General features: G+C 50.2%; 17 non-coding genes and 16 pseudogenes across 17 annotated transcripts; all 33 read right to left on the reverse strand.

The window, feature by feature from the left end:
- Positions 1 to 130: 130 nt before the first annotated feature.
- LOC133117536 (5S ribosomal RNA) lies at positions 131 to 239 on the reverse strand (annotated as a pseudogene).
- A 63-nt stretch (positions 240 to 302) lies between these two features.
- On the reverse strand, positions 303 to 466 carry LOC133117699 (U1 spliceosomal RNA). The gene has a single exon (XR_009706242.1). It is a non-coding gene; the product is annotated as a U1 spliceosomal RNA (small nuclear RNA).
- An 841-nt stretch (positions 467 to 1307) lies between these two features.
- On the reverse strand, positions 1308 to 1416 carry LOC133117537 (5S ribosomal RNA; annotated as a pseudogene).
- Positions 1417 to 1479: 63 nt separating this feature from the next.
- LOC133117165 (U1 spliceosomal RNA) lies at positions 1480 to 1643 on the reverse strand. Its single transcript, XR_009705966.1, has one exon. It is a non-coding gene; the product is annotated as a U1 spliceosomal RNA (small nuclear RNA).
- Positions 1644 to 2485: 842 nt separating this feature from the next.
- On the reverse strand, positions 2486 to 2594 carry LOC133117538 (5S ribosomal RNA; annotated as a pseudogene).
- Positions 2595 to 2657: 63 nt separating this feature from the next.
- On the reverse strand, positions 2658 to 2821 carry LOC133117700 (U1 spliceosomal RNA). The gene has a single exon (XR_009706243.1). It is a non-coding gene; the product is annotated as a U1 spliceosomal RNA (small nuclear RNA).
- An 841-nt stretch (positions 2822 to 3662) lies between these two features.
- On the reverse strand, positions 3663 to 3771 carry LOC133117539 (5S ribosomal RNA; annotated as a pseudogene).
- Positions 3772 to 3834: 63 nt separating this feature from the next.
- On the reverse strand, positions 3835 to 3998 carry LOC133117701 (U1 spliceosomal RNA). The gene has a single exon (XR_009706244.1). It is a non-coding gene; the product is annotated as a U1 spliceosomal RNA (small nuclear RNA).
- An 841-nt stretch (positions 3999 to 4839) lies between these two features.
- On the reverse strand, positions 4840 to 4948 carry LOC133117540 (5S ribosomal RNA; annotated as a pseudogene).
- A 63-nt stretch (positions 4949 to 5011) lies between these two features.
- Positions 5012 to 5175, reverse strand: LOC133117702 (U1 spliceosomal RNA). The gene has a single exon (XR_009706245.1). It is a non-coding gene; the product is annotated as a U1 spliceosomal RNA (small nuclear RNA).
- Positions 5176 to 6016: 841 nt separating this feature from the next.
- LOC133117541 (5S ribosomal RNA) lies at positions 6017 to 6125 on the reverse strand (annotated as a pseudogene).
- Positions 6126 to 6188: 63 nt separating this feature from the next.
- LOC133117703 (U1 spliceosomal RNA) lies at positions 6189 to 6352 on the reverse strand. The gene has a single exon (XR_009706246.1). It is a non-coding gene; the product is annotated as a U1 spliceosomal RNA (small nuclear RNA).
- An 841-nt stretch (positions 6353 to 7193) lies between these two features.
- Positions 7194 to 7302, reverse strand: LOC133117542 (5S ribosomal RNA; annotated as a pseudogene).
- A 63-nt stretch (positions 7303 to 7365) lies between these two features.
- Positions 7366 to 7529, reverse strand: LOC133117704 (U1 spliceosomal RNA). Its single transcript, XR_009706247.1, has one exon. It is a non-coding gene; the product is annotated as a U1 spliceosomal RNA (small nuclear RNA).
- An 841-nt stretch (positions 7530 to 8370) lies between these two features.
- Positions 8371 to 8479, reverse strand: LOC133117543 (5S ribosomal RNA; annotated as a pseudogene).
- Positions 8480 to 8542: 63 nt separating this feature from the next.
- LOC133117706 (U1 spliceosomal RNA) lies at positions 8543 to 8706 on the reverse strand. Its single transcript, XR_009706249.1, has one exon. It is a non-coding gene; the product is annotated as a U1 spliceosomal RNA (small nuclear RNA).
- An 841-nt stretch (positions 8707 to 9547) lies between these two features.
- On the reverse strand, positions 9548 to 9656 carry LOC133117544 (5S ribosomal RNA; annotated as a pseudogene).
- A 63-nt stretch (positions 9657 to 9719) lies between these two features.
- Positions 9720 to 9883, reverse strand: LOC133117707 (U1 spliceosomal RNA). The gene has a single exon (XR_009706250.1). It is a non-coding gene; the product is annotated as a U1 spliceosomal RNA (small nuclear RNA).
- An 841-nt stretch (positions 9884 to 10724) lies between these two features.
- LOC133117545 (5S ribosomal RNA) lies at positions 10725 to 10833 on the reverse strand (annotated as a pseudogene).
- A 63-nt stretch (positions 10834 to 10896) lies between these two features.
- LOC133117708 (U1 spliceosomal RNA) lies at positions 10897 to 11060 on the reverse strand. The gene has a single exon (XR_009706251.1). It is a non-coding gene; the product is annotated as a U1 spliceosomal RNA (small nuclear RNA).
- An 841-nt stretch (positions 11061 to 11901) lies between these two features.
- On the reverse strand, positions 11902 to 12010 carry LOC133117547 (5S ribosomal RNA; annotated as a pseudogene).
- A 63-nt stretch (positions 12011 to 12073) lies between these two features.
- Positions 12074 to 12237, reverse strand: LOC133117709 (U1 spliceosomal RNA). Its single transcript, XR_009706252.1, has one exon. It is a non-coding gene; the product is annotated as a U1 spliceosomal RNA (small nuclear RNA).
- An 842-nt stretch (positions 12238 to 13079) lies between these two features.
- Positions 13080 to 13188, reverse strand: LOC133117548 (5S ribosomal RNA; annotated as a pseudogene).
- A 63-nt stretch (positions 13189 to 13251) lies between these two features.
- On the reverse strand, positions 13252 to 13415 carry LOC133117710 (U1 spliceosomal RNA). The gene has a single exon (XR_009706253.1). It is a non-coding gene; the product is annotated as a U1 spliceosomal RNA (small nuclear RNA).
- An 841-nt stretch (positions 13416 to 14256) lies between these two features.
- LOC133117403 (5S ribosomal RNA) lies at positions 14257 to 14365 on the reverse strand (annotated as a pseudogene).
- A 63-nt stretch (positions 14366 to 14428) lies between these two features.
- On the reverse strand, positions 14429 to 14595 carry LOC133117238 (U1 spliceosomal RNA). Its single transcript, XR_009706029.1, has one exon. It is a non-coding gene; the product is annotated as a U1 spliceosomal RNA (small nuclear RNA).
- A 7721-nt stretch (positions 14596 to 22316) lies between these two features.
- Positions 22317 to 22435, reverse strand: LOC133117557 (5S ribosomal RNA). The gene has a single exon (XR_009706112.1). It is a non-coding gene; the product is annotated as a 5S ribosomal RNA (ribosomal RNA).
- Positions 22436 to 22498: 63 nt separating this feature from the next.
- On the reverse strand, positions 22499 to 22662 carry LOC133117200 (U1 spliceosomal RNA). The gene has a single exon (XR_009706001.1). It is a non-coding gene; the product is annotated as a U1 spliceosomal RNA (small nuclear RNA).
- Positions 22663 to 23504: 842 nt separating this feature from the next.
- Positions 23505 to 23613, reverse strand: LOC133117404 (5S ribosomal RNA; annotated as a pseudogene).
- A 63-nt stretch (positions 23614 to 23676) lies between these two features.
- Positions 23677 to 23840, reverse strand: LOC133117166 (U1 spliceosomal RNA). Its single transcript, XR_009705967.1, has one exon. It is a non-coding gene; the product is annotated as a U1 spliceosomal RNA (small nuclear RNA).
- Positions 23841 to 24682: 842 nt separating this feature from the next.
- LOC133117478 (5S ribosomal RNA) lies at positions 24683 to 24791 on the reverse strand (annotated as a pseudogene).
- Positions 24792 to 24854: 63 nt separating this feature from the next.
- Positions 24855 to 25018, reverse strand: LOC133117711 (U1 spliceosomal RNA). The gene has a single exon (XR_009706254.1). It is a non-coding gene; the product is annotated as a U1 spliceosomal RNA (small nuclear RNA).
- Positions 25019 to 25861: 843 nt separating this feature from the next.
- Positions 25862 to 25970, reverse strand: LOC133117479 (5S ribosomal RNA; annotated as a pseudogene).
- Between the last annotated feature and the right edge of the window lie 54 nt (positions 25971 to 26024).

Below are 26024 nucleotides of genomic sequence, written 5' to 3' on the forward strand. Positions count from 1 at the left end.
TGCGCTGCCCAAGTGTCTGGGTAAGACATGAGAAGCATAAACGGGTAATAGACTAAACGATATAGCACTGTGCGCGACGTGTTTTGAACGTTGTGAAACAGCAGCGCCTGTCCAAAAGCATAGTGAAAAAAGCTTACAGCACCTGGTATTCCCAGGCGGTCTCCCATCCAAGTACTAACCGGGCCCGACCCTGCTTAGCTTCCGAGATCAGACGTATTCAGAGTGGTATGGCCGTAAGCGAAGGAAAGGCAGCACAAGGGGGTATTTGCACATTAATCGAGTCTATCGTTTGACCACGTGATCAGGGGAGAGCGCGAACGCAGTCCCCCACTAGCAGAAATTATGCAGTCGAGATTCCCACATTTGAGGAATTCGCAGGGGTCAACACAGCCGGAGTGCAATGGCCGAGCCTCGCCCTGGGTGAACCGCCTTCGTGATCACGGTATCTCCCCTGCCAGGTAAGTATGAGTTGGAATCCGCAAGGGATGGGCCGGACCGCTAGGTGGTACGTTGCACAGTTACGGTTTCTGAGTATTCGGCTAGCAGCCCGTCAAGTCACAATGTCTAGCCGGTTCAAAAGTCTGATTTGCGCTCTTGCGGCTAGCCGCATAAACGATGGCAACCTTTTCATTCATGTACTTCTTTTTTTTCATGTGTTTATTATTTTGGCGTTTTCCCACCGCATTTCAAGGACGACTTTCTGTTTCCCCACAATGCAACAGTGTACATCGCCCTCAACCGCAAACAGAGCGCATTTCAGTCGCGGTGATGTCACGTCGAACACCAAGCCAGAGCCCTGCCGAAATGCGACACCTAAATGGACAAGTGACCGTGTGCAGGATGCGACGTGAGTTCCAAACGGTTCGTCGGGTGTGCTTGAAAATGGCCTCAAATTAAAGCTGAGAGTCTGCACTTGAACTTGGTTGTCGTTGTGTCCTTTCAAACTGAAATCGCTAGAGCGCAGAACCAAAAGAAGAAAAACACGTGCCACTGTCCAATGAAGTGCGGCGCTCACTGTAACTCGGCAATCCTGCTTCATGATAGGCTACAGACGTGTAAGGAAAATGTGCGGTACTCTTGGTGTGAAGTGAATTTGCATTGCACTGATTTAGCCTGTGTTGTGTCTAAAATAGCGCCGTACGTAATGAATTTGGATGCTAGCCTTGTTCCTTTGCAATGCGCTGCCCAAGTGTCTGGGTAAGACATGAGAAGCATAAACGGGTAATAGACTAAACGATATAGCACTGTGCGCGACGTGTTTTGAACGTTGTGAAACAGCAGCGCCTGTCCAAAAGCATAGTGAAAAAAGCTTACAGCACCTGGTATTCCCAGGCGGTCTCCCATCCAAGTACTAACCGGGCCCGACCCTGCTTAGCTTCCGAGATCAGACGTATTCAGAGTGGTATGGCCGTAAGCGAAGGAAAGGCAGCACAAGGGGGTATTTGCACATTAATCGAGTCTATCGTTTGACCACGTGATCAGGGGAGAGCGCGAACGCAGTCCCCCACTAGCAGAAATTATACAGTCGAGATTCCCACATTTGAGGAATTCGCAGGGGTCAACACAGCCGGAGTGCAATGGCCGAGCCTCGCCCTGGGTGAACCGCCTTCGTGATCACGGTATCTCCCCTGCCAGGTAAGTATGAGTTGGAATCCGCAAGGGATGGGCCGGACCGCTAGGTGGTACGTTGCACAGTTACGGTTTCTGAGTATTCGGCTAGCAGCCCGTCAAGTCACAATGTCTAGCCGGTTCAAAAGTCTGATTTGCGCTCTTGCGGCTAGCCGCATAAACGATGGCAACCTTTTCATTCATGTACTTCTTTTTTTTTCATGTGTTTATTATTTTGGCGTTTTCCCACCGCATTTCAAGGACGACTTTCTGTTTCCCCACAATGCAACAGTGTACATCGCCCTCAACCGCAAACAGAGCGCATTTCAGTCGCGGTGATGTCACGTCGAACACCAAGCCAGAGCCCTGCCGAAATGCGACACCTAAATGGACAAGTGACCGTGTGCAAGATGCGACGTGAGTTCCAAACGGTTCGTCGGGTGTGCTTGAAAATGGCCTCAAATTAAAGCTGACAGTCTGCACTTGAACTTGGTTGTCGTTGTGTCCTTTCAAACTGAAATCGCTAGAGCGCAGAACCAAAAGAAGAAAAACACGTGCCACTGTCCAATGAAGTGCGGCGCTCACTGTAACTCGGCAATCCTGCTTCATGATAGGCTACAGACGTGTAAGGAAAATGTGCGGTACTCTTGGTGTGAAGTGAATTTGCATTGCACTGATTTAACCTGTGTTGTGTCTAAAATAGCGCCGTACGTAATGAATTTGGATGCTAGCCTTGTTCCTTTGCAATGCGCTGCCCAAGTGTCTGGGTAAGACATGAGAAGCATAAACGGGTAATAGACTAAACGATATAGCACTGTGCGCGACGTGTTTTGAACGTTGTGAAACAGCAGCGCCTGTCCAAAAGCATAGTGAAAAAAGCTTACAGCACCTGGTATTCCCAGGCGGTCTCCCATCCAAGTACTAACCGGGCCCGACCCTGCTTAGCTTCCGAGATCAGACGTATTCAGAGTGGTATGGCCGTAAGCGAAGGAAAGGCAGCACAAGGGGGTATTTGCACATTAATCGAGTCTATCGTTTGACCACGTGATCAGGGGAGAGCGCGAACGCAGTCCCCCACTAGCAGAAATTATGCAGTCGAGATTCCCACATTTGAGGAATTCGCAGGGGTCAACACAGCCGGAGTGCAATGGCCGAGCCTCGCCCTGGGTGAACCGCCTTCGTGATCACGGTATCTCCCCTGCCAGGTAAGTATGAGTTGGAATCCGCAAGGGATGGGCCGGACCGCTAGGTGGTACGTTGCACAGTTACGGTTTCTGAGTATTCGGCTAGCAGCCCGTCAAGTCACAATGTCTAGCCGGTTCAAAAGTCTGATTTGCGCTCTTGCGGCTAGCCGCATAAACGATGGCAACCTTTTCATTCATGTACTTCTTTTTTTTCATGTGTTTATTATTTTGGCGTTTTCCCACCGCATTTCAAGGACGACTTTCTGTTTCCCCACAATGCAACAGTGTACATCGCCCTCAACCGCAAACAGAGCGCATTTCAGTCGCGGTGATGTCACGTCGAACACCAAGCCAGAGCCCTGCCGAAATGCGACACCTAAATGGACAAGTGACCGTGTGCAGGATGCGACGTGAGTTCCAAACGGTTCGTCGGGTGTGCTTGAAAATGGCCTCAAATTAAAGCTGAGAGTCTGCACTTGAACTTGGTTGTCGTTGTGTCCTTTCAAACTGAAATCGCTAGAGCGCAGAACCAAAAGAAGAAAAACACGTGCCACTGTCCAATGAAGTGCGGCGCTCACTGTAACTCGGCAATCCTGCTTCATGATAGGCTACAGACGTGTAAGGAAAATGTGCGGTACTCTTGGTGTGAAGTGAATTTGCATTGCACTGATTTAGCCTGTGTTGTGTCTAAAATAGCGCCGTACGTAATGAATTTGGATGCTAGCCTTGTTCCTTTGCAATGCGCTGCCCAAGTGTCTGGGTAAGACATGAGAAGCATAAACGGGTAATAGACTAAACGATATAGCACTGTGCGCGACGTGTTTTGAACGTTGTGAAACAGCAGCGCCTGTCCAAAAGCATAGTGAAAAAAGCTTACAGCACCTGGTATTCCCAGGCGGTCTCCCATCCAAGTACTAACCGGGCCCGACCCTGCTTAGCTTCCGAGATCAGACGTATTCAGAGTGGTATGGCCGTAAGCGAAGGAAAGGCAGCACAAGGGGGTATTTGCACATTAATCGAGTCTATCGTTTGACCACGTGATCAGGGGAGAGCGCGAACGCAGTCCCCCACTAGCAGAAATTATGCAGTCGAGATTCCCACATTTGAGGAATTCGCAGGGGTCAACACAGCCGGAGTGCAATGGCCGAGCCTCGCCCTGGGTGAACCGCCTTCGTGATCACGGTATCTCCCCTGCCAGGTAAGTATGAGTTGGAATCCGCAAGGGATGGGCCGGACCGCTAGGTGGTACGTTGCACAGTTACGGTTTCTGAGTATTCGGCTAGCAGCCCGTCAAGTCACAATGTCTAGCCGGTTCAAAAGTCTGATTTGCGCTCTTGCGGCTAGCCGCATAAACGATGGCAACCTTTTCATTCATGTACTTCTTTTTTTTCATGTGTTTATTATTTTGGCGTTTTCCCACCGCATTTCAAGGACGACTTTCTGTTTCCCCACAATGCAACAGTGTACATCGCCCTCAACCGCAAACAGAGCGCATTTCAGTCGCGGTGATGTCACGTCGAACACCAAGCCAGAGCCCTGCCGAAATGCGACACCTAAATGGACAAGTGACCGTGTGCAAGATGCGACGTGAGTTCCAAACGGTTCGTCGGGTGTGCTTGAAAATGGCCTCAAATTAAAGCTGAGAGTCTGCACTTGAACTTGGTTGTCGTTGTGTCCTTTCAAACTGAAATCGCTAGAGCGCAGAACCAAAAGAAGAAAAACACGTGCCACTGTCCAATGAAGTGCGGCGCTCACTGTAACTCGGCAATCCTGCTTCATGATAGGCTACAGACGTGTAAGGAAAATGTGCGGTACTCTTGGTGTGAAGTGAATTTGCATTGCACTGATTTAGCCTGTGTTGTGTCTAAAATAGCGCCGTACGTAATGAATTTGGATGCTAGCCTTGTTCCTTTGCAATGCGCTGCCCAAGTGTCTGGGTAAGACATGAGAAGCATAAACGGGTAATAGACTAAACGATATAGCACTGTGCGCGACGTGTTTTGAACGTTGTGAAACAGCAGCGCCTGTCCAAAAGCATAGTGAAAAAAGCTTACAGCACCTGGTATTCCCAGGCGGTCTCCCATCCAAGTACTAACCGGGCCCGACCCTGCTTAGCTTCCGAGATCAGACGTATTCAGAGTGGTATGGCCGTAAGCGAAGGAAAGGCAGCACAAGGGGGTATTTGCACATTAATCGAGTCTATCATTTGACCACGTGATCAGGGGAGAGCGCGAACGCAGTCCCCCACTAGCAGAAATTATGCAGTCGAGATTCCCACATTTGAGGAATTCGCAGGGGTCAACACAGCCGGAGTGCAATGGCCGAGCCTCGCCCTGGGTGAACCGCCTTCGTGATCACGGTATCTCCCCTGCCAGGTAAGTATGAGTTGGAATCCGCAAGGGATGGGCCGGACCGCTAGGTGGTACGTTGCACAGTTACGGTTTCTGAGTATTCGGCTAGCAGCCCGTCAAGTCACAATGTCTAGCCGGTTCAAAAGTCTGATTTGCGCTCTTGCGGCTAGCCGCATAAACGATGGCAACCTTTTCATTCATGTACTTCTTTTTTTTCATGTGTTTATTATTTTGGCGTTTTCCCACCGCATTTCAAGGACGACTTTCTGTTTCCCCACAATGCAACAGTGTACATCGCCCTCAACCGCAAACAGAGCGCATTTCAGTCGCGGTGATGTCACGTCGAACACCAAGCCAGAGCCCTGCCGAAATGCGACACCTAAATGGACAAGTGACCGTGTGCAGGATGCGACGTGAGTTCCAAACGGTTCGTCGGGTGTGCTTGAAAATGGCCTCAAATTAAAGCTGAGAGTCTGCACTTGAACTTGGTTGTCGTTGTGTCCTTTCAAACTGAAATCGCTAGAGCGCAGAACCAAAAGAAGAAAAACACGTGCCACTGTCCAATGAAGTGCGGCGCTCACTGTAACTCGGCAATCCTGCTTCATGATAGGCTACAGACGTGTAAGGAAAATGTGCGGTACTCTTGGTGTGAAGTGAATTTGCATTGCACTGATTTAGCCTGTGTTGTGTCTAAAATAGCGCCGTACGTAATGAATTTGGATGCTAGCCTTGTTCCTTTGCAATGCGCTGCCCAAGTGTCTGGGTAAGACATGAGAAGCATAAACGGGTAATAGACTAAACGATATAGCACTGTGCGCGACGTGTTTTGAACGTTGTGAAACAGCAGCGCCTGTCCAAAAGCATAGTGAAAAAAGCTTACAGCACCTGGTATTCCCAGGCGGTCTCCCATCCAAGTACTAACCGGGCCCGACCCTGCTTAGCTTCCGAGATCAGACGTATTCAGAGTGGTATGGCCGTAAGCGAAGGAAAGGCAGCACAAGGGGGTATTTGCACATTAATCGAGTCTATCGTTTGACCACGTGATCAGGGGAGAGCGCGAACGCAGTCCCCCACTAGCAGAAATTATGCAGTCGAGATTCCCACATTTGAGGAATTCGCAGGGGTCAACACAGCCGGAGTGCAATGGCCGAGCCTCGCCCTGGGTGAACCGCCTTCGTGATCACGGTATCTCCCCTGCCAGGTAAGTATGAGTTGGAATCCGCAAGGGATGGGCCGGACCGCTAGGTGGTACGTTGCACAGTTACGGTTTCTGAGTATTCGGCTAGCAGCCCGTCAAGTCACAATGTCTAGCCGGTTCAAAAGTCTGATTTGCGCTCTTGCGGCTAGCCGCATAAACGATGGCAACCTTTTCATTCATGTACTTCTTTTTTTTCATGTGTTTATTATTTTGGCGTTTTCCCACCGCATTTCAAGGACGACTTTCTGTTTCCCCACAATGCAACAGTGTACATCGCCCTCAACCGCAAACAGAGCGCATTTCAGTCGCGGTGATGTCACGTCGAACACCAAGCCAGAGCCCTGCCGAAATGCGACACCTAAATGGACAAGTGACCGTGTGCAAGATGCGACGTGAGTTCCAAACGGTTCGTCGGGTGTGCTTGAAAATGGCCTCAAATTAAAGCTGAGAGTCTGCACTTGAACTTGGTTGTCGTTGTGTCCTTTCAAACTGAAATCGCTAGAGCGCAGAACCAAAAGAAGAAAAACACGTGCCACTGTCCAATGAAGTGCGGCGCTCACTGTAACTCGGCAATCCTGCTTCATGATAGGCTACAGACGTGTAAGGAAAATGTGCGGTACTCTTGGTGTGAAGTGAATTTGCATTGCACTGATTTAGCCTGTGTTGTGTCTAAAATAGCGCCGTACGTAATGAATTTGGATGCTAGCCTTGTTCCTTTGCAATGCGCTGCCCAAGTGTCTGGGTAAGACATGAGAAGCATAAACGGGTAATAGACTAAACGATATAGCACTGTGCGCGACGTGTTTTGAACGTTGTGAAACAGCAGCGCCTGTCCAAAAGCATAGTGAAAAAAGCTTACAGCACCTGGTATTCCCAGGCGGTCTCCCATCCAAGTACTAACCGGGCCCGACCCTGCTTAGCTTCCGAGATCAGACGTATTCAGAGTGGTATGGCCGTAAGCGAAGGAAAGGCAGCACAAGGGGGTATTTGCACATTAATCGAGTCTATCGTTTGACCACGTGATCAGGGGAGAGCGCGAACGCAGTCCCCCACTAGCAGAAATTATGCAGTCGAGATTCCCACATTTGAGGAATTCGCAGGGGTCAACACAGCCGGAGTGCAATGGCCGAGCCTCGCCCTGGGTGAACCGCCTTCGTGATCACGGTATCTCCCCTGCCAGGTAAGTATGAGTTGGAATCCGCAAGGGATGGGCCGGACCGCTAGGTGGTACGTTGCACAGTTACGGTTTCTGAGTATTCGGCTAGCAGCCCGTCAAGTCACAATGTCTAGCCGGTTCAAAAGTCTGATTTGCGCTCTTGCGGCTAGCCGCATAAACGATGGCAACCTTTTCATTCATGTACTTCTTTTTTTTCATGTGTTTATTATTTTGGCGTTTTCCCACCGCATTTCAAGGACGACTTTCTGTTTCCCCACAATGCAACAGTGTACATCGCCCTCAACCGCAAACAGAGCGCATTTCAGTCGCGGTGATGTCACGTCGAACACCAAGCCAGAGCCCTGCCGAAATGCGACACCTAAATGGACAAGTGACCGTGTGCAGGATGCGACGTGAGTTCCAAACGGTTCGTCGGGTGTGCTTGAAAATGGCCTCAAATTAAAGCTGAGAGTCTGCACTTGAACTTGGTTGTCGTTGTGTCCTTTCAAACTGAAATCGCTAGAGCGCAGAACCAAAAGAAGAAAAACACGTGCCACTGTCCAATGAAGTGCGGCGCTCACTGTAACTCGGCAATCCTGCTTCATGATAGGCTACAGACGTGTAAGGAAAATGTGCGGTACTCTTGGTGTGAAGTGAATTTGCATTGCACTGATTTAGCCTGTGTTGTGTCTAAAATAGCGCCGTACGTAATGAATTTGGATGCTAGCCTTGTTCCTTTGCAATGCGCTGCCCAAGTGTCTGGGTAAGACATGAGAAGCATAAACGGGTAATAGACTAAACGATATAGCACTGTGCGCGACGTGTTTTGAACGTTGTGAAACAGCAGCGCCTGTCCAAAAGCATAGTGAAAAAAGCTTACAGCACCTGGTATTCCCAGGCGGTCTCCCATCCAAGTACTAACCGGGCCCGACCCTGCTTAGCTTCCGAGATCAGACGTATTCAGAGTGGTATGGCCGTAAGCGAAGGAAAGGCAGCACAAGGGGGTATTTGCACATTAATCGAGTCTATCGTTTGACCACGTGATCAGGGGAGAGCGCGAACGCAGTCCCCCACTAGCAGAAATTATGCAGTCGAGATTCCCACATTTGAGGAATTCGCAGGGGTCAACACAGCCGGAGTGCAATGGCCGAGCCTCGCCCTGGGTGAACCGCCTTCGTGATCACGGTATCTCCCCTGCCAGGTAAGTATGAGTTGGAATCCGCAAGGGATGGGCCGGACCGCTAGGTGGTACGTTGCACAGTTACGGTTTCTGAGTATTCGGCTAGCAGCCCGTCAAGTCACAATGTCTAGCCGGTTCAAAAGTCTGATTTGCGCTTTTGCGGCTAGCCGCATAAACGATGGCAACCTTTTCATTCATGTACTTCTTTTTTTTAATGTGTTTATTATTTTGGCGTTTTCCCACCGCATTTCAAGGACGACTTTCTGTTTCCCCACAATGCAACAGTGTACATCGCCCTCAACCGCAAACAGAGCGCATTTCAGTCGCGGTGATGTCACGTCGAACACCAAGCCAGAGCCCTGCCGAAATGCGACACCTAAATGGACAAGTGACCGTGTGCAAGATGCGACGTGAGTTCCAAACGGTTCGTCGGGTGTGCTTGAAAATGGCCTCAAATTAAAGCTGAGAGTCTGCACTTGAACTTGGTTGTCGTTGTGTCCTTTCAAACTGAAATCGCTAGAGCGCAGAACCAAAAGAAGAAAAACACGTGCCACTGTCCAATGAAGTGCGGCGCTCACTGTAACTCGGCAATCCTGCTTCATGATAGGCTACAGACGTGTAAGGAAAATGTGCGGTACTCTTGGTGTGAAGTGAATTTGCATTGCACTGATTTAGCCTGTGTTGTGTCTAAAATAGCGCCGTACGTAATGAATTTGGATGCTAGCCTTGTTCCTTTGCAATGCGCTGCCCAAGTGTCTGGGTAAGACATGAGAAGCATAAACGGGTAATAGACTAAACGATATAGCACTGTGCGCAACGTGTTTTGAACGTTGTGAAACAGCAGCGCCTGTCCAAAAGCATAGTGAAAAAAGCTTACAGCACCTGGTATTCCCAGGCGGTCTCCCATCCAAGTACTAACCGGGCCCGACCCTGCTTAGCTTCCGAGATCAGACGTATTCAGAGTGGTATGGCCGTAAGCGAAGGAAAGGCAGCACAAGGGGGTATTTGCACATTAATCGAGTCTATCGTTTGACCACGTGATCAGGGGAGAGCGCGAACGCAGTCCCCCACTAGCAGAAATTATGCAGTCGAGATTCCCACATTTGAGGAATTCGCAGGGGTCAACACAGCCGGAGTGCAATGGCCGAGCCTCGCCCTGGGTGAACCGCCTTCGTGATCACGGTATCTCCCCTGCCAGGTAAGTATGAGTTGGAATCCGCAAGGGATGGGCCGGACCGCTAGGTGGTACGTTGCACAGTTACGGTTTCTGAGTATTCGGCTAGCAGCCCGTCAAGTCACAATGTCTAGCCGGTTCAAAAGTCTGATTTGCGCTCTTGCGGCTAGCCGCATAAACGATGGCAACCTTTTCATTCATGTACTTCTTTTTTTTCATGTGTTTATTATTTTGGCGTTTTCCCACCGCATTTCAAGGACGACTTTCTGTTTCCCCACAATGCAACAGTGTACATCGCCCTCAACCGCAAACAGAGCGCATTTCAGTCGCGGTGATGTCACGTCGAACACCAAGCCAGAGCCCTGCCGAAATGCGACACCTAAATGGACAAGTGACCGTGTGCAAGATGCGACGTGAGTTCCAAACGGTTCGTCGGGTGTGCTTGAAAATGGCCTCAAATTAAAGCTGAGAGTCTGCACTTGAACTTGGTTGTCGTTGTGTCCTTTCAAACTGAAATCGCTAGAGCGCAGAACCAAAAGAAGAAAAACACGTGCCACTGTCCAATGAAGTGCGGCGCTCACTGTAACTCGGCAATCCTGCTTCATGATAGGCTACAGACGTGTAAGGAAAATGTGCGGTACTCTTGGTGTGAAGTGAATTTGCATTGCACTGATTTAGCCTGTGTTGTGTCTAAAATAGCGCCGTACGTAATGAATTTGGATGCTAGCCTTGTTCCTTTGCAATGCGCTGCCCAAGTGTCTGGGTAAGACATGAGAAGCATAAACGGGTAATAGACTAAACGATATAGCACTGTGCGCGACGTGTTTTGAACGTTGTGAAACAGCAGCGCCTGTCCAAAAGCATAGTGAAAAAAGCTTACAGCACCTGGTATTCCCAGGCGGTCTCCCATCCAAGTACTAACCGGGCCCGACCCTGCTTAGCTTCCGAGATCAGACGTATTCAGAGTGGTATGGCCGTAAGCGAAGGAAAGGCAGCACAAGGGGGTATTTGCACATTAATCGAGTCTATCGTTTGACCACGTGATCAGGGGAGAGCGCGAACGCAGTCCCCCACTAGCAGAAATTATGCAGTCGAGATTCCCACATTTGAGGAATTCGCAGGGGTCAACACAGCCGGAGTGCAATGGCCGAGCCTCGCCCTGGGTGAACCGCCTTCGTGATCACGGTATCTCCCCTGCCAGGTAAGTATGAGTTGGAATCCGCAAGGGATGGGCCGGACCGCTAGGTGGTACGTTGCACAGTTACGGTTTCTGAGTATTCGGCTAGCAGCCCGTCAAGTCACAATGTCTAGCCGGTTCAAAAGTCTGATTTGCGCTCTTGCGGCTAGCCGCATAAACGATGGCAACCTTTTCATTCATGTACTTCTTTTTTTTCATGTGTTTATTATTTTGGCGTTTTCCCACCGCATTTCAAGGACGACTTTCTGTTTCCCCACAATGCAACAGTGTACATCGCCCTCAACCGCAAACAGAGCGCATTTCAGTCGCGGTGATGTCACGTCGAACACCAAGCCAGAGCCCTGCCGAAATGCGACACCTAAATGGACAAGTGACCGTGTGCAAGATGCGACGTGAGTTCCAAACGGTTCGTCGGGTGTGCTTGAAAATGGCCTCAAATTAAAGCTGACAGTCTGCACTTGAACTTGGTTGTCGTTGTGTCCTTTCAAACTGAAATCGCTAGAGCGCAGAACCAAAAGAAGAAAAACACGTGCCACTGTCCAATGAAGTGCGGCGCTCACTGTAACTCGGCAATCCTGCTTCATGATAGGCTACAGACGTGTAAGGAAAATGTGCGGTACTCTTGGTGTGAAGTGAATTTGCATTGCACTGATTTAACCTGTGTTGTGTCTAAAATAGCGCCGTACGTAATGAATTTGGATGCTAGCCTTGTTCCTTTGCAATGCGCTGCCCAAGTGTCTGGGTAAGACATGAGAAGCATAAACGGGTAATAGACTAAACGATATAGCACTGTGCGCGACGTGTTTTGAACGTTGTGAAACAGCAGCGCCTGTCCAAAAGCATAGTGAAAAAAGCTTACAGCACCTGGTATTCCCAGGCGGTCTCCCATCCAAGTACTAACCGGGCCCGACCCTGCTTAGCTTCCGAGATCAGACGTATTCAGAGTGGTATGGCCGTAAGCGAAGGAAAGGCAGCACAAGGGGGTATTTGCACATTAATCGAGTCTATCATTTGACCACGTGATCAGGGGAGAGCGCGAACGCAGTCCCCCACTAGCAGAAATTATGCAGTCGAGATTCCCACATTTGAGGAATTCGCAGGGGTCAACACAGCCGGAGTGCAATGGCCGAGCCTCGCCCTGGGTGAACCGCCTTCGTGATCACGGTATCTCCCCTGCCAGGTAAGTATGAGTTGGAATCCGCAAGGGATGGGCCGGACCGCTAGGTGGTACGTTGCACAGTTACGGTTTCTGAGTATTCGGCTAGCAGCCCGTCAAGTCACAATGTCTAGCCGGTTCAAAAGTCTGATTTGCGCTCTTGCGGCTAGCCGCATAAACGATGGCAACCTTTTCATTCATGTACTTCTTTTTTTTTCATGTGTTTATTATTTTGGCGTTTTCCCACCGCATTTCAAGGACGACTTTCTGTTTCCCCACAATGCAACAGTGTACATTGCCCTCAACCGCAAACAGAGCGCATTTCTGTCGCGGTGATGTCACGTCGAACACCAAGCCAGAGCCCTGCCGAAATGCGACACCTAAATGGACAAGTGACCGTGTGCAAGATGCGACGTGAGTTCCAAACGGTTCGTCGGGTGTGCTTGAAAATGGCCTCAAATTAAAGCTGACAGTCTGCACTTGAACTTGGTTGTCGTTGTGTCCTTTCAAACTGAAATCGCTAGAGCGCAGAGCCAAAAGAAGAAAAACACGTGCCACTGTCCAATGAAGTGCGGCGCTCACTGTAACTCGGCAATCCTGCTTCATGATAGGCTACAGACGTGTAAGGAAAATGTGCGGTACTCTTGGTGTGAAGTGAATTTGCATTGCACTGATTTAGCCTGTGTTGTGTCTAAAATAGCGCCGTACGTAATGAATTTGGATGCTAGCCTTGTTCCTTTGCAATGCGCTGCCCAAGTGTCTGGGTAAGACATGAGAAGCATAAACGGGTAATAGACTAAACGATATAGCACTGTGCGCGACGTGTTTTGAACGTTGTGAAACAGCAGCGCCTGTCCAAAAGCATAGTGAAAAAAGCTTACAGCACCTGGTATTCCCAGGCGGTCTCCCATCCAAGTACTAACCGGGCCCGACCCTGCTTAGCTTCCGAGATCAGACGTATTCAGAGTGGTATGGCCGTAAGCGAAGGAAAGGCAGCACAAGGGGGTATTTGCACATTAATCGAGTCTATCATTTGACCACGTGATCAGGGGAGAGCGCGAACGCAGTCCCCCACTAGCAGAAATTATGCAGTCGAGATTCCCACATTTGAGGAATTCGCAGGGGTCAACACAGCCGGAGTGCAATGGCCGAGCCTCGCCCTGGGTGAACCGCCTTCGTGATCACGGTATCTCCCCTGCCAGGTAAGTATGAGTTGGAATCCGCAAGGGATGGGCCGGACCGCTAGGTGGTACGTTGCACAGTTACGGTTTCTGAGTATTCGGCTAGCAGCCCGTCAAGTCACAATGTCTAGCCGGTTCAAAAGTCTGATTTGCGCTCTTGCGGCTAGCCGCATAAACGATGGCAACCTTTTCATTCATGTACTTCTTTTTTTTCATGTGTTTATTATTTTGGCGTTTTCCCACCGCATTTCAAGGACGACTTTCTGTTTCCCCACAATGCAACAGTGTACATCGCCCTCAACCGCAAACAGAGCGCATTTCAGTCGCGGTGATGTCACGTCGAACACCAAGCCAGAGCCCTGCCGAAATGCGACACCTAAATGGACAAGTGACCGTGTGCAAGATGCGACGTGAGTTCCAAACGGTTCGTCGGGTGTGCTTGAAAATGGCCTCAAATTAAAGCTGAGAGTCTGCACTTGAACTTGGTTGTCGTTGTGTCCTTTCAAACTGAAATCGCTAGAGCGCAGAACCAAAAGAAGAAAAACACGTGCCACTGTCCAATGAAGTGCGGCGCTCACTGTAACTCGGCAATCCTGCTTCATGATAGGCTACAGACGTGTAAGGAAAATGTGCGGTACTCTTGGTGTGAAGTGAATTTGCATTGCACTGATTTAGCCTGTGTTGTGTCTAAAATAGCGCCGTACGTAATGAATTTGGATGCTAGCCTTGTTCCTTTGCAATGCGCTGCCCAAGTGTCTGGGTAAGACATGAGAAGCATAAACGGGTAATAGACTAAACGATATAGCACTGTGCGCGACGTGTTTTGAACGTTGTGAAACAGCAGCGCCTGTCCAAAAGCATAGTGAAAAAAGCTTACAGCACCTGGTATTCCCAGGCGGTCTCCCATCCAAGTACTAACCGGGCCCGACCCTGCTTAGCTTCCGAGATCGGGCGTATTCAGAGTGGTATGGCCGTAAGCGAAGGAAAGGCAGCACAAGGGGGTATTTGCACATTAATCGAGTCTATCGTTTGACCACGTGATCAGGGGAGAGCGCGAACGCAGTCCCCCACTAGCAGAAATTATGCAGTCGAGATTCCCACATTTGAGGAATTCGCAGGGGTCAACACAGCCGGAGTGCAATGGCCGAGCCTCGCCCTGGGTGAACCGTTATTTCTTTTATTGAGTTTCACTTACTTTCATTTACATTCATACTTACATTTACTTACATTTACTTACATAACACATATTTACATTGCAAACGTCAGACAGTAACAAACAGAGTTACATTTAAACATGACCGCAGACAATACCAAAATACATTAAGACATTACTGAGTTTCACTTACTTTCACTCTTACATTTCATTTACATTCATACTTACATTTATTTACATTTACTTACATAACACATATTTACATTGCAAACGTCAGACAGTAACAAACAGAGTTACATTTAAACATGACTGCAGACAATACCACAATACATTAAGACAGTAGACAGTACACAGTAAACATTACATACATTACCCAAGGGAAGGCTTCGGGAGTGTAGGTGTCCGGCTGTAGGTGTATTGTCCAGGGTGTCCGTGTCATATGTGTAATTCTGTGCTGTTGTGAATTTTCCATTTTGTGTTTGTGGTGCTCTTTCCGGCTTTGTGACAGTCCAGGTGATAGTAGTCCTTGATGTGGTTGGTGATCTGCCGGGTGATGATGATGTTGTGAAGTTCCTGTTTTTGAAAAAACATGATGTTGCGTGCGTCCCATAAAGTGTGCTTGGTGATGTTGATCACCCTCCAGGCAATCTCCTCCTCAGCAGATGTGATCCCGTTGCGGGGGCCGAGGAGGATATCCCGGAGGGTCAGTGACTGTGTGTCAGTGTATGTGTCCAGGAAAGTGAAAATGGATTGCCAGATAGATTTGGCCTTTCTGCAGTGCCACAGGAGGTGATCTCCGGTTTCCTTTTCGTTACAGCGAGGGTACGGGCATGTCTCCGCCAGGGCCAAGCTCCTCCTGAACATGAACACCCTGGTGGGGAGAGCTTTCAGCACAGCTAGCCACGCCAGGTCTTTCTGTGTGTTCAGAAGGCATGGGTGATTTATGTTTTTCCAAACTGTAGTGGCTGTGCTGTGGGTCGTGTTGTCGGGTCTGTGTAAATGTTCCTGTGCATTTGTGGTGTTTTTGATTTCCTGAAATGTCCAGTGAGTGAGCTGTGCAGTGTGCAGACGTGCTGTGTAGATGTACCGGCGGAGTGACCTGTAGGGCTGGGGGGGGTCCCAGGAGTAGGGGTGCCTGTGATCCAGGATGCAGAGCCCCAGGGGTCTTAAGCTGGTGGTGAAGTAAAAACGGGTCATGTATCCGGTTTTGTTACTGCGGTTTTTTATGGAGTTGATGTGGTAGGCGAGGCTCTGCATCCTGATCAGTTCTGCGACGTTTGGCACGCCTCTACCCCCGTTCCTAGGGTCCTTCCACATGATCAGCCTCTTTACCCTCTCCTGCCTACTCCCCCAGACAAAACCAAAGACAATTTTGTTAATTTGTTTCTCAATATGCTTGTCTGGGGGAAAGATCTTTCCGACATAGGCGAGGATCGGGTAAAGGATCGTCTGTACTATGAGGATTCTCCCCGTCATTGACAGTGCCCTGGAACTCCAACTGCAGGTCTTAGCTCGAGCCCGGCCGAGGGCCCCGGCCCAGCTCCGGCCCCCGGAGTTGGTCCTATCGAACGTGACGCCAAGGATGTTCACGGATGTACGAATGGGAAATGTGTCCGACAGGACCTGGTCGACCGCCCAGGCCCTGGACACAAACACCTCGCTCTTGGTCTTGTTAATTATCGCGGAGGTGGCTGTGCAGAAGTGGTCCAGAGTCCTAATGATGTGCTGTACAGAGGTTTGTTCAGTGCAGAAAAGTGTGATGTCGTCCATGTATGCAAGTGCCTTGAGTTGTTCTGTGCACCCTGGGAGTGTGTAGCCGGTGATGTCTGTGTTTGTCCTGATTTTGTGTAAGAGTGGTTCCAGGCAGTGTATGTACAGTAGTGCAGAAAGTGGGCAACCCTGTCTAACCCCTGAGTGTATGGGAAAGTGTTCTGTAGTGTGTCCATTAACCAGTATTTTTGCTGTGTTGTTTTGATAGATGATGTGAATCCATTTTCTAAGACCAAGAGGGAGGTTCATTGCCTCCAGGACCTTAAACATGTAGCTATGGCCCACTCTGTCGAAGGCCTTCTCCTGATCTAGATTAAACATGCAAAAAGGTTTCGACCGTTCGACAGAGTGGGCCATGATGTCCCGGATGAGCACCAGGTTATCGGCGGTCGACCTCTCCGGGACCCCGCAAGCCTGGTCCGGACCCACGACCTGAGGGGTAGTCTCCTGGAGCCTGTACATGAGGGCCTTCGCCAAGAGCTTGTAGTCGGCCCCCAAGAGGTTAATAGGCCTCCAGTTTGTCAGGCTACGCTCATCACCCTTGCCCTTGTAAATAAGGGTGATGACGCTCTCTGTCATCGAGGGGGCCAACCGGCCCTCACTGTACACCGCGGAGAGCACCGATGTTAAATCTACCTTGAGGTGTTCCCAAAAGGTTTGGTAGTACTCGGCCGGGAGCCCGTCGGGACCCGGAGTTTTGCCGGTGTTCAGGCCTTTCACCACGTGGGTGAGCTCCTCCACGGACAGACTCTCCTCCTCCTCCTCCTCTCCTTCTCCTGCCCGGGGTGCTATGGCTGGGATGTCATGTAGGTATGTGTCCACCATGTGCTCATCCATGTGCTTTGTGCTATACAGATCAGTGTAGAATGCCCTGATGTGGTTGTGTATATTCTGTTCACCCGTGATGATTTGTCCTGTGTTGTCCAGTAATGTCTGTATGTGATTCTTTTTGTTCTTGATCTTCCTATAAAAGTAACGGGTGCATTTTTCATTTTGTTCTAGGTGTTGAACTCTGCTTTGATGTCTAATTTTTTCCTGTTCCTGTCTATAGAGTGCTGAGAGGTTGTGTTTGGCCTGTGTGATTTCTTGTGCGACCTGGAATCCCTGTGCCTGTAGTGCTGCTAGTCGTTGGAGTGTGCTGTGCAATTTTTTTGTTTGTTCCCTCCTTTTCTGTGCCTGCCTGCGTCCTGCCGTGATGAAGTAACCCTTAGTGCGTGTCTTGACCATTTCCCACCATTCTACGGGTGACGTGAAGAGTTCCTTGAGTGATGCCCATTCTTGTAGTCTATTGATGTATGCCTGTTTTATTGCTTTGTCCTCTAGTAATGATGTGTTTAGTTTCCAGATTCCTCTCCCCCTGTGTGTTTGTGCTGGTGTTGTAATCTGGATGGTGAGTGCTTTGTGATCTGAAAAGAAGACTGTTTGTGCTGTGATGTTCTGTGATTGTATCTGATGGCTCAGAAGGAGGAGGTCTATCCGGGAAAAGGATTTGCCACAGGAACTCACCCACGTGTAGTGTGGCACCAGGTCCCGACCGGCGTCAGTGAGGGAGTAGTCCGCTATGACTGACGCCAGCTCCCGACTCGAGCGGTCCCTCCACGGCCGGCTCCGATCCTCATCCCTCAGGGCACAGTTGAAGTCCCCTGCCATCACGACGGGGAGGTTTCCCAAAAGGATTGGACGCAGCTTGGGGAAAAAGGCTGTGCGCTCATTTTGGTTTGCGGGTGCATAAACATTAATAACCTTAAAGTGAAAATTGTTATAAACAAGTTCAACTGCTAAAATCCTTCCTGCCTCCACCACTTTTTTCCGGGTTATCTTGACTGAGTTATTCTTGATTAATATTGCCACCCCATCTGCACGTGCCACACTCGAACCCGACCACACCGAATCCCCTATGGCCCATTCATTCTGATAATCTATGTAATCTGTTAAAAAGGGGATTCTACACTCTTGTAAACATAAAATGTCTGTGTTTTGTGTTGTGAGGAATGCCATGACGTCTGCCCTTTTCTTATTGTTGTGAATACTGCGTACGTTTAATGTGAGGATGTTTAATGTGCTCATGATTGTTGTTGTAGTGGTAACTAGTGCAATGACAGTGGTGTATGTATGGTACTGCGTCCAATCCATAGCTGATCACGGGAGGTGATATTTACTTCTGCCCTTTCCCTGTTCTAGATTCTGGAGGACCCCCCCCGGGTGGATTGGAGGAGGACCTGGCGGGCAGAGTGGTGAGGGGTGTGGCTGGCTTACCGGCTCTCGACGCACCCAGGGCTGCCTGCGAAGCGTGCACTGGTCCAGCTGTGTCCGGGCGGGTGTCAATGTAAAGTTTGGTGAGTCGGAGTGTTTCCCTAGATACGCGTGTCTGTGGGGGTGGTCGTGTCTGTGGGTGTTGTAATTTGACCGTCCTGTCTATAACTTCTCCCCATATGTAGTCCAGTTCAGGTGCGTCGTCTTTGTCAGGTGTGCTGTGTGAAGTTCTGGGTCTGGTGGGTTTTGCTGGTGCTGGTTGTGCTGGTTCTGTCATCGTTTTCCCAGAGGAGCGGTGTGTCCTTGGGGTGACTACGGGTTTGGGGGGTATTTGGGTAGTGGTCGGGCTGTCCGTCTGTGCGTGTTTTACTGGCTGTGCTGGTTTGTCAGGTTGTGTCGGCGGTTCCACTGTCTGTGGAGGTGGCGGTGGTGGCTGTTTTTCTGGTGGTGGTGGTGGTGGTGCTGGGGGTTGTTTTTCTGCTTGTGTGGGTTCTGGTTCTGTGTCCTGATTGGTGGAGGTGGTGGTAGTTCTTTTCCTTTCCCGTGGTCGGGGGTCTCTTTTTCTTTTTCCAAGGATGTCTGGTGACAGTGTGTCTGTTGTGTTGTCTGTGTCTGTGGGCAGAGTGGAGGGTGTGCTGTCTGTGATCTCAATCTCCTCGTCCTCGCTCTTGACTTCTATCTGTTCAGTGTCTGTAGTGGTGGAAGGGGAGTTGGTGCTAGTACTGTCTTGTGTCGTGCACTGTCCAGGATTTCCACACGGGAGTGAGTCTGTCTGTGTGTCTGGTCCAACTGTCTCCATCTGTGAGGGGTTTGGGGGCTGGTCTGTGTCGGGTTCTGTCTCGGACTGTGGTGTAGGGGTGGGTTGTTCTGTGGTGGTGGGGTGCTGAGGGGGGGTCTGTGCGGGTTCTGTGGTTGCATCGTGTGTTTGTGGGTTTGTGTTGGTTGTGTTTTGTGGGGGTGGTGCTGTGTTCTGTGGAGGGGGTGCTGTGTCCTGTGGAGGGTGGTCTGTGCCCTGTTGTGCGTTGCTGTCTGTGCGTGCTCGTGTTTTGTTGGCATATGAGGATGGACAGTCCCTGAAAACATGCTCCTGGCTCCCACATAGATTACACCTCCGTGCCTCTGTGCATTTGTTTGTCTGGTGCTCCCCTCCACAATTTTTACATTTAATCACCGTGCATGCTGCTGCGAGGTGCCCCAGGTTCCCACAGGTGCGGCAAAGTTTTGGCATCCCATTATAAAAAATTTGTCCCCTGTTCTGTCCCAAAGTGATGGTGCTGGGTAAATGCCTGACCCCCCCGATGGATGTGTCGTCTGGGTGCAGACGGACTAACCATTTTCTGGCGCCTGTCCACACCCCGTCCTCGTCGTATACCCGTCTCACGTCCGATACCAATGTGCCGTGTCTGCTTAACCAAAGTGAAATGTCATAATCTGAAACTGATTCATTATAAAATAAAACTGTGATAACCTTAACCTCCCTGTCAGTGAGTGCTTCTACTGTGAATTTGTTCAGTGGTGTTTGTGTGGCTTTCTGTCTGTACTGATTACAAAACATCTCTAGTGTCTGTGCATTCTTAAAACTGGTTTCAAATATGTCCCTAGGACCAGGCAGCTTGAACAGGCAGTTCAAGTCAGACGGAGCGAAGCCCAAACCTCTCTGCAGCACTGCTCTGCTGAACTCCAGGCGTGTCAGTGATGGTTCCGGGTCAGTGCGGTTGTGGATGAATCTGACTGCGTTGTGCCTTCTCGTGCCGGGTGCTCGCTGGTTCTCCATGATGTTTCGGGTGTGCAGGTAGGTGGAATGAGAAGGTGGGGGGGAGGGGAAATGGGGAGAAGGGGGAAGGGTGGGGAAAGGAAAAGGGGTAGGGAAACACTCACAAACAAAAGAAATAAAAGTAAAATAGAGGTTCAAAATCAAAATGAGGGTGAAAGAAAAAGGGGAAAAAAGGAACAGGTATTTAGTGGGGTTTAACTGAGAAAACAACTCAAAGAAACTAAAACTGGAAAGGGAGAAGGCTGCAGTGCAACCTCCTCCAATATTACTCCCCTAAGAATCTGGGGTCTGGCGCATAGACACTCAGCTGATTGCAGGTCTCCTCTGGCTCCCTCTGCAGGGTCAGGCTCCAGGATCTGGCTCCAGGCTCTTTCAGGCAGCAGGCCCTGGCTCCGGGCTCCTCCAGGCAGCAGGCCGAAGTCCCTGGCTCCGGGCTCCTCCAGGCAGCAGGCCGCAGGCCTTGGCTCCGGGCTCCTCCAAGCAGCAGGCCGCAGGCCTTGGCTCCGGGCTCCTCCAGGCAGCAGGCCGCAGACCTCGGCTCCGGGCTCCTCCAGGCAGCAGGCCCTGGCTGCGGGCTCCTCCAGGCAGTAGGCCGCAGACCTCGGCTCCGGGCTCCTCCAGGCAGTAGGCCGCAGACCTCGGCTCCGGGCTCCTCCAGGCAGCAGGCCCTGGCCGCAGACCTCGGCTCCGGGCTCCTCCAGGCAGCAGGCCGCAGACCTCGGCTCCGGGCTCCTCCAGGCAGCAGGCCGCAGACCTCGGCTCCGGGTTCCTCCAGGCAGCAGGCCCTGGCTCCTGATCAGTGCAGCTATGTACCACTGATCTGGGTTTCCGGGGTGTTCCGCTGGGCTACAAGGTCGAGCCAGCCGCGGTCAAGCCACGTACTGAACCCAAGCCTTGCAGCCCGTCCAGAAAAAAGGAAGAAAATGGAAAGGGAAAGAGAACGGACTAAGAAAAGGAAGGGAAAATAACAAAAGAACAAAATGCTCTTAGAAAGCAACTAAACAGCCCAGTGACCCCCTGTCCACCACTAGAACCCCAGTGGTGGGCAACAGGACCAACTGAACTGAAAAGAAGCCAGAGCAAAATGCACAGCAAGAAAGAAACACGTGATCACGATATCTCCCCTGCCAGGTAAGTATGAGTTGGAATCCGCAAGGGATGGGCCGGACCGCTAGGTGGTACGTTGCACAGTTACGGTTTCTGAGTATTCGGCTAGCAGCCCGTCAAGTCACAATGTCTAGCCGGTTCAAAAGTCTGATTTGCGCTCTTGCGGCTAGCCGCATAAACGATGGCAACCTTTTCATTCATGTACTTCTTTTTTTTCATGTGTTTATTATTTTGGCGTTTTCCCACCGCATTTCAAGGACGACTTTCTGTTTCCCCACAATGCAACAGTGTACATTGCCCTCAACCGCAAACAGAGCGCATTTCTGTCGCGGTGATGTCACGTCGAACACCAAGCCAGAGCCCTGCCGAAATGCGACACCTAAATGGACAAGTGACCGTGTGCAAGATGCGACGTGAGTTCCAAACGGTTCGTCGGGTGTGCTTGAAAATGGCCTCAAATTAAAGCTGACAGTCTGCACTTGAACTTGGTTGTCGTTGTGTCCTTTCAAACTGAAATCGCTAGAGCGCAGAACCAAAAGAAGAAAAACACGTGCCACTGTCCAATGAAGTGCGGCGCTCACTGTAACTCGGCAATCCTGCTTCATGATAGGCTACAGACGTGTAAGGAAAATGTGCGGTACTCTTGGTGTGAAGTGAATTTGCATTGCACTGATTTAGCCTGTGTTGTGTCTAAAATAGCGACGTACGTAATGAATTTGGATGCTAGCCTTGTTCCTTTGCAATGCGCTGCCCAAGTGTCTGGGTAAGACATGAGAAGCATAAACGGGTAATAGACTAAACGATATAGCACTGTGCGCGACGTGTTTTGAACGTTGTGAAACAGCAGCGCCTGTCCAAAAGCATAGTGAAAAAAGCTTACAGCACCTGGTATTCCCAGGCGGTCTCCCATCCAAGTACTAACCGGGCCCGACCCTGCTTAGCTTCCGAGATCAGACGAGATCGGGCGTATTCAGAGTGGTATGGCCGTAAGCGAAGGAAAGGCAGCACAAGGGGGTATTTGCACATTAATCGAGTCTATCGTTTGACCACGTGATCAGGGGAGAGCGCGAACGCAGTCCCCCACTAGCAGAAATTATGCAGTCGAGATTCCCACATTTGAGGAATTCACAGGGGTCAACACAGCCGGAGTGCAATGGCCGAGCCTCGCCCTGGGTGAACCGCCTTCGTGATCACGGTATCTCCCCTGTCAGGTAAGTATGAGTTGGAATCCGCAAGGGATGGGCCGGACCGCTAGGTGGTACGTTGCACAGTTACGGTTTCTGAGTATTCGGCTAGCAGCCCGTCAAGTCACAATGTCTAGCCGGTTCAAAAGTCTGATTTGCGCTCTTGCGGCTAGCCGCATAAACGATGGCAACCTTTTCATTCATGTACTTCTTTTTTTTTCATGTGTTTATTATTTTGGCGTTTTCCCACCGCATTTCAAGGACGACTTTCTGTTTCCCCACAATGCAACAGTGTACATTGCCCTCAACCGCAAACAGAGCGCATTTCTGTCGCGGTGATGTCACGTCGAACACCAAGCCAGAGCCCTGCCGAAATGCGACACCTAAATGGACAAGTGACCGTGTGCAAGATGCGACGTGAGTTCCAAACGGTTCGTCGGGTGTGCTTGAAAATGGCCTCAAATTAAAGCTGACAGTCTGCACTTGAACTTGGTTGTCGTTGTGTCCTTTCAAACTGAAATCGCTAGAGCGCAGAACCAAAAGAAGAAAAACACGTGCCACTGTCCAATGAAGTGCGGCGCTCACTGTAACTCGGCAATCCTGCTTCATGATAGGCTACAGACGTGTAAGGAAAATGTGCGGTACTCTTGGTGTGAAGTGAATTTGCATTGCACTGATTTAGCCTGTGTTGTGTCTAAAATAGCGCCGTACGTAATGAATTTGGATGCTAGCCTTGTTCCTTTGCAATGCGCTGCCCAAGTGTCTGGGTAAGACATGAGAAGCATAAACGGGTAATAGACTAAACGATATAGCACTGTGCGCGACGTGTTTTGAACGTTGTGAAACAGCAGCGCCTGTCCAAAAGCATAGTGAAAAAAGCTTACAGCACCTGGTATTCCCAGGCGGTCTCCCATCCAAGTACTAACCGGGCCCGACCCTGCTTAGCTTCCGAGATCGGGCGTATTCAGAGTGGTATGGCCGTAAGCGAAGGAAAGGCAGCACAAGGGGGTATTTGCACATTAATCGAGTCTATCGTTTGACCACGTGATCAGGGGAGAGCGCGAACGCAGTCCCCCACTAGCAGAAATTATACAGTCGAGATTCCCACATTTGAGGAATTCGCAGGGGTCAACACAGCCGGAGTGCAATGGCCGAGCCTCGCCCTGGGTGAACCGCCTTCGTGATCACGGTATCTCCCCTGCCAGGTAAGTATGAGTTGGAATCCGCAAGGGATGGGCCGGACCGCTAGGTGGTACGTTGCACAGTTACGGTTTCTGAGTATTCGGCTAGCAGCCCGTCAAGTCACAATGTCTAGCCGGTTCAAAAGTCTGATTTGCGCTCTTGCGGCTAGCCGCATAAACGATGGCAACCTTTTCATTCATGTACTTCTTTTTTTTTCATGTGTTTATTATTTTGGCGTTTTCCCACCGCATTTCAAGGACGACTTTCTGTTTCCCCACAATGCAACAGTGTACATTGCCCTCAACCGCAAACAGAGCGCATTTCAGTCGCGGTGATGTCACGTCGAACACCAAGCCAGAGCCCTGCCGAAATGCGACACCTAAATGGACAAGTGACCGTGTGCAAGATGCGACGTGAGTTCCAAACGGTTCGTCGGGTGTGCTTGAAAATGGCCTCAAATTAAAGCTGACAGTCTGCACTTGAACTTGGTTGTCGTTGTGTCCTTTCAAACTGAAATCGCTAGAGCGCAGAACCAAAAGAAGAAAAACACGTGCCACTGTCCAATGAAGTGCGGCGCTCACTGTAACTCGGCAATCCTGCTTCATGATAGGCTACAGACGTGTAAGGAAAATGTGCGGTACTCTTGGTGTGAAGTGAATTTGCATTGCACTGATTTAGCCTGTGTTGTGTCTAAAATAGCGCCGTACGTAATGAATTTGGATGCTAGCCTTGTTCCTTTGCAATGCGCTGCCCAAGTGTCTGGGTAAGACATGAGAAGCATAAACGGGTAATAGACTAAACGATATAGCACTGTGCGCGACGTGTTTTGAACGTTGTGAAACAGCAGCGCCTGTCCAAAAGCATAGTGAAAAAAGCTTACAGCACCTGGTATTCCCAGGCGGTCTCCCATCCAAGTACTAACCGGGCCCGACCCTGCTTAGCTTCCGAGATCAGGCGTATTCAGAGTGGTATGGCCGTAAGCGAAGGAAAGGCAGCACAAGGGGGTATTTGCACATTAATCGAGTCTATCGTTTGACCACGTGACCAGGGGAGAGCGCGAACGCAGTCCCCCACTAGCAGAAATTATGCAGTCGAGATTCCCACATTTGAGGAATTCGCAGGGGTCAACACAGCCGGAGTGCAATGGCCGAGCCTCGCCCTGGGTGAACCGCCTTCGTGATCACGGTATCTCCCCTGCCAGGTAAGTATGAGTTGGAATCCGCAAGGGATGGGCCGGACCGCTAGGTGGTACGTTGCACAGTTACGGTTTCTGAGTATTCGGCTAGCAGCCCGTCAAGTCACAATGTCTAGCCGGTTCAAAAGTCTGATTTGCGCTCTTGCGGCTAGCCGCATAAACGATGGCAACCTTTTCATTCATGTACTTCTTTTTTTTTTCATGTGTTTATTATTTTGGCGTTTTCCCACCGCATTTCAAGGACGACTTTCTGTTTCCCCACAATGCAACAGTGTACATTGCCCTCAACCGCAAACAGAGCGCATTTCAGTCGCGGTGATGTCACGTCGAACACCAAGCCAGAGCCCTGCCGAAATGCGACACCTAAATGGACAAGTGACCGTGTGCAAGATGCGACGTGAGTTCCAAACGGTTCGTCGGGTGTGCTTGAAAATGGCCTCAAATTAAAGCTGACAGTCTGCACTTGAACTTGGTTGTCGTTGTGTCCTTTCAAACTGAAATCGCTAGAGCGCAGAACCAAAAGAAGAAAAACACGTGCCACTGTCCAATGAAGTGCGGCGCTCACTGTAACTCGGCAATCCTGCTTCATGATAGGCTACAGACGTGTAAGGAAAATGTGCGGTACTCTTGGTGTGAAGTGAATTTGCATTGCACTGATTTAGCCTGTGTTGTGTCTAAAATAGCGCCGTACGTAATGAATTTGGATGCTAGCCTTGTTCCTTTGCAATGCGCTGCCCAAGTGTCTGGGTAAGACATGAGAAGCATAAACGGGTAATAGACTAAACGATATAGCACTGTGCGCGACGTGTTTTGAACGTTGTGAAACAGCAGCGCCTGTCCAAAAGCATAGTGAAAAAAGCTTACAGCACCTGGTATTCCCAGGCGGTCTCCCATCCAAGTACTAACCGGGCCCGACCCTGCTTAGCTTCCGAGATCAGGCGTATTCAGAGTGGTATGGCCGTAAGCGAAGGAAAGGCAGCACAAGGGGGTATTTGCACATTAATCGAGTCTATCGTTTGA

This window comes from Conger conger, chromosome 17 (genome assembly GCF_963514075.1).
Source record: "Conger conger chromosome 17, fConCon1.1, whole genome shotgun sequence".
NCBI classification, from domain to species: domain Eukaryota; kingdom Metazoa; phylum Chordata; class Actinopteri; order Anguilliformes; family Congridae; genus Conger; species Conger conger.